At 38.3% G+C, this 5,443-nt stretch overlaps 1 protein-coding gene across 7 annotated transcripts in view; it reads left to right on the forward strand.

The window, feature by feature from the left end:
- The window catches only part of Atp13a3 (ATPase 13A3), an 86,848-nt gene that overhangs the window by 11,050 nt on the left and 70,355 nt on the right, over positions 1-5,443 (forward strand). The window contains exon 1 of one of the 7 annotated variants that reach the window (XM_010624064.3): positions 3,141-3,416. The exons of the other annotated variants lie outside the window; for them this stretch is intronic. The gene's annotated coding sequence lies outside the window, so the exon portion shown is untranslated. Of the gene's footprint in view, positions 1-3,140; positions 3,417-5,443 lie in introns of those variants that run through there. 7 annotated transcript variants of the gene reach the window in all.

The following is a 5,443-nucleotide window of genomic DNA, read 5'->3' on the forward strand; positions in this document are numbered from 1 at the left end:
AAAAAAAAAAAAAAAAAAAAAAAACAGCTTCTTTCCATATCAAATCTTCAGTAATACTAAGAAATTATAATATATAATTTCTTAGCTTTAATCACCTGATCACTAACTGCAGTTGCTCCATTAAAACCAAATGATAAATAAATGAAAGAGAAAAATAATGGTAGAATTTTTGCAGTAGGGGAAGAGGGAAAGAGTGGGGAGAGCCTACTAGAGAAGGATTGGATTTTGAACTTGTATACCAGTTATATAAAAAAAATGTTAAACTTGTCAGTTGTCTTCCTTACTAGTACTGGGTCGCCCCCTAGAGGAGAAAGAGCGATAGAGCAACTGCAGGCCCAGGCCCAAGCCCATCCTGTGTGGGCCAAAGCTATTTCTTATCTAGTAATGAAAGTGGCAGTGCTCACCTCATCCTTAGAGATGAATTAGTTTGATAAAAAGATTTGCTGCTACTTACTCTGTAACGTGGTCCAACACTTCCTCAGCTGGGCTAAAGTGCAGAGGAGATACGTAAATCTACTCAGCAGTAGCTTAATAGAAATGTGCTCACCAAGGGGTGACTCCAGCAGGACTGGTTTCTCCTCCCTGGGATTCAGGCACAGAGAACGCGCCCTGTGCTGTAGATGGGTGTTCAGGTACACACGCAGCCAACTGGTACCAAGCCTTCCTTCTGGCCTCCTCCCCCAACCCGCAGGTGGCCGTTGACACCAGCTTACTGATGGATTTGGCTTTCCGTGCCTTCAGCAGACCATGGCAGTTTTCTCGGTAGGCCGCTTTGATTCTGCTAGTTCTAGCTGTTGGGTCTGTAGGACAGTTCTGTTTCATGGCCCCTGCCACACTTTTCATAGCAGATGGTGAAGTTTGAAATCTGCCTTGCTGTTGTAAACTTTTTTTTTTTGGCTACCAGGGATCGGACTCAGGACCTTGCGCTTGTGAGGCAGGCACGCTGCCACTGAGCTAAATCCCCAGCCCTTGCACTTTTGAAATCCTTAACCTGGAAGATTCATTTACGAAAAGTAACATACATGAGAATGATTTAAGGGAGGTATGAACATTTTAGGACCAAAATAGCTCAGACAATTAAAATGTAAGTATGCATTTCAAAGGTACAGACTTTTACTAGGATGTGTATCCTAGTAAAAATGTATTTTTATACATTTTTTTTTAAAAAAAGAGTAAAATGTAGTATCATTTGTGAGTCCACAGATAATTTCCCCGTTTTTGCTAAGTATTACATAATTAGATAAAACTATTTGGTCTTATGATGACAGGTTTACTATGTAGGTTGGTAAATGGGGTGTCTGTATACTAAAAGATTGCTTTCCTTTTCAAATGGAAGTGATAAAGAGGTATGCAGGAATGGTATGCAGGCTAAGCTCTTCACTGATCTCAGCATGTGTAATTATGTTATCTTTCCTAATTATAACTTGTTTTAACTGTCACATTGTTTTGTAACATACTAAAAAGTGTAATTATACAAAGACTTCGCAAATGTAAATAGTCCTGGTTTGGTGTGTATTGGATACAATGGTCTTCCTTAAACCTAAATACAAAGACAAAAGCATGCATTATAAGAGAAAGTCCAAGATGGGAAGTGATAAAATGGGTATTGAGTAGAGCTTTGTTAAAATTTCGCTGGTATCCTTGTAAAATTTCCATGTATTCATTAAGTCATATTATGTCATTCTTATTGTTAGGAGCTGACTTGAAGTTTTAAGTTGTGCCCTTATAGAGTTGTCACAGCGTTTAGGATAGCTGGAAGATTCAGGTTTTCTTTCTATTCTTGATGTCAGTATTTGAATAGCTGTTGAAGTTGAGGTTGAGTGAGTAGTTTTATGTGTATTAGTGCATATGTTGTTTCAGTTACAAAAGGTAGGACTTCTGTGAATTATAGAAGGCTGTGATCTTAGTTGCTGTGGATGCTACAGATTTGAAAATAATAAAATGTTGAGATTCCTAACTGGTAATGATAATTCAGAACTTGATTTTTTTTTTTTTTTTTTTTTTTGGTGCTGGTAGTTGAACCCAGGGTCTTTGCACTGAGCAATATCCCCAGCTTTGTTTGTCTGTTTGTTTGTTTTTAAATTTTGAGGTAGGGTCTCCCTAAATTGTCCAGGCTGTGTTTGAACTTGATATCCTCCTGCCTCAGCCTCCCAGAGTGCTAAGATTATAGGTGTGTACCAGCCCTACTTCTTCGTATGGCCTCTAAAAAGGAGTTCATCAATTTTTTTTTAAACATTGGTATGTGTTGGCTAATTCACAACAAAAGGCTATCTAGAACTATAAAACAAACTAGGATGTTTCCTTCTATCATTGAACAATACAAAGTACCCTAAAAGTCTTGGTAGTTTTAAATTTTAAAATTCCTGAAGTGTATGTGTTACAAGTGTAAAAGCTCCATTGAAAAGTGCAATTGCTCTAATTTCCTTATTCCTTATTTAGTTTTGTGAACTTGTAATTAAGTTTTTTAAAGTTTCATTCTGGCTAGATAGAGATGGCAAATAGACCGAAGAAAGCATTAAACAGTAGCATTCAAAACTGCTTTGCTTGAAGTTTTTTTTTTTTTTTTTGTACCGGGATTGAACTCAGGTCCTTGCGCTTTGCAAGGCAGGCTGGCGGCACCACTGACCTAAATCCCCGGCCCTACTTGAACTTTTAAGTGAGTTGCAGATCATTTTCTAAATTGCCTTGCAAAATTACCTACTTAGGAACTCTAGGCAACACATATTTTTCTTTTTTTCAAACCCTGAACTCTACAGTTAACTATTACAGAAATGCATGAGAAGCTCAGGAGGGAGGCAGAGGTGCGTGGTTTGGGGACTGCTCTGCCTGCTGCCTCCAGCTCATTTAGGGAACAAGATCTGACGGATCTTTAGCTAGGCTGAAAACTGCACTTGAAATCGTTTTTCAGCAGTACCTGGCCTGGAAGAGAGAAGTAATCTTCCAGACAGAAGCATTGCATGCGTGGAGTAGCATCTGCTCCTGATAGCTTCATTTGTCCTGCACCACTTTTTTCTCGGGCACTGAATCTGGTTCATTGTAATTTCAAGGAAGGGTTTGGCTAAGCACAATGGCCTGTGAGCTCCTTGCTTCCTAGATAACATCAAGACTTGGCCTGCACTGTGGAATTGGAACTCAGTGAGCCAGCAGGAGGGGAGTCATTCACATTCAGAGGCTCCAGGGAGAAGCAGTGCGGTGGTGGGTCCTCTATACCCCCTGAAATTGGTGCATCTTAAAATCCAAATTTTGTGTCTTCATCATTTGGATACAGTTAAAACAGAACTAGTCTGAACTGTTTGGCATAAAATTGTCATCTTAGAATGGATTTTTGTGCTTAGTTTTATTATTTTTATTAAGAGCCAGCTTTCAGAAACCCTGTTAATATTAGCAGTTGAAAGGAAGAATATTAAGTGCTGTGGGTAAGAAATTTTCTTTATTTTCTGTGGTGTAGAAATTGATTTGAAAATATGTGCTGCTGCAAACTATCAGTTATTGTATGCTTTTGTCAAGTTTTAGAAGCTTGCTGTTAATTCCTCAATTGTTTTAATTTAATACATGATAGGTATTTAACATGCATCATGCTAGGAAGCACATTTAAGATATTTTTATATAGTTCTTTTTTATAGTTTTTTATGGAATTATTGAAATAATGCTAAAGGCTTTCTTTTATGTATGTTTTAAAAATTTTAAGTATTACCTTTACATTATGCATGTTTTAAATGTAAGCACTATTGCATTTATTTGTCTTGTTGGAATTTTCTAAAAGTGTATGTGAAGGGTGAATTCTAGGTGATTTCCTATGGAGAAGTTTAATTGTTTAAAGTGAATAACAATTGGTGGTTTTTAGAGCAACTTTTTATTGCATTTTTACTTTCTTAAAATTTGGTAAGTTTTAACAGTTAAGACATTAAAAAGCAGCTAAGTTGAGAATGAACAATTGTAAAAAGACTAATATAACATGATCGATAATTTAGAAAAGTACAAAAATAAGTTGTAGGCAGTAGACTATCTGATAGCGCATTTCAAATTAACTGGCATATTTCTTGCTAAGTATTTTAAATGTAGTAGTACATGGGATGGGATTGTAGTTATGCAGAACTAAGGAGAACTTGTTCAAGAAATTTTTAAGGCAGGGATAAGGGAGAAAAAGTGAGAACCAAGACCTGTCATGTAAAGGTACAACATCCCAATAATGAATGTAACTGTAGTGTATACCTAAAATGTACCAATAAACTCATTGAGGAAAAAAAAGATTTTTTTTTTTTATTGGTACTGGGGATAGAACTCGGGTCCTTGTGCTTGCGAGGCAGGCCACTGAACCTCTGAGCATTTAGCTTCAATCCCCGGCCCCGAAAAAAAAAGAAAATTTTAAGAAAAGTTTTTAATTATAAAGTAAATGAAGATAGCGAGTTTTAGTAGCAACCCCTTTTCTAAAAATGTAAAAGGCATGCTTGGTTATCTGTTAGTGCATTCTACATTGAGCAGTTAGGATTTACAGAGATGGGGAGTACTTTTATACTTCTAGGCAGTGGATAACAACAGATGGTAACGAAGAACCAGACTCAAGAGCTAGCAGCAAAAGTCTGGAAGCCAGGTGTGGTGGTGCACCTCTATAGTCCCAGCACTCGATGCTGAGGCAGGAGACAAGCAAGTTCGAGCCCAACCTGGGCAGTTTAGGGATAGTGAGTCCCTGTGTTTAAAAGAAGAGCTTGGGAGGTTATTTCACTGGGAAGGCTTGGGTCCAGTGCCCAGGACTGAGGAGGGCATAGGAAGAGCAGTGGGTCCTCAAGAGTTATGGCCTTTTGATCCAGGAGTGAATGTCTTCTGAAAATGCCCTTTGAAAGCTTCAGGGAGCTGCTTTTTGTGTGGACAGTTTCTATGTGTTGGAAGCAGAGAGGTTGGTATAATGAGTTGTGTGCCTTCTCATTCAGCTGTGACTCCCTCAGCGGTTAGCAGCTCATGGCTACTCCCGAGCAGTAAGGATGTGGGGTTTTTTTTTTTAATTAAAGTTTTTTTTTATGTGGGAGAACTTCAGATATGCAGAAAAGCTGGTGTGTGGCAGTGTTTATTAAGTTCCTTTGTTGCCCTTCAGATCCTGCAGGATCTATGTGAAGTCTCCCTTCTCACTCTCCTGTTAGTAATTTACATCTTGACCCACTGAGCTCTTCCTGATATGTCTGGCTACAGATTATTGGCTCTCGGAGAACCAGCTTTGGTTTTGTTGGCTTTTTTCTCTTTTACTTCACCTATTTCTTCTCAGGATCCTCTTTCCCTTTAATAGTTCTCTGTTTCCCTGGTGTTTTTCTCTGGGAGCTGAGAGTATGCTGTTGCTTCTCTGCAGATGTTGGATGCTGTGTGTGGGCTTTCTCTGAGTATCCTCTTGGTGGCTTCCCATACAATTTCATATATTGCATCTTCATTTTAGTTCAGTTCAGCACACTTTTTA

This window comes from Fukomys damarensis, unplaced genomic scaffold (assembly GCF_012274545.1).
Source record: "Fukomys damarensis isolate Sample0158 unplaced genomic scaffold, DMR_v1.0_HiC HiC_scaffold_12, whole genome shotgun sequence".
Taxonomy (NCBI): domain Eukaryota; kingdom Metazoa; phylum Chordata; class Mammalia; order Rodentia; family Bathyergidae; genus Fukomys; species Fukomys damarensis.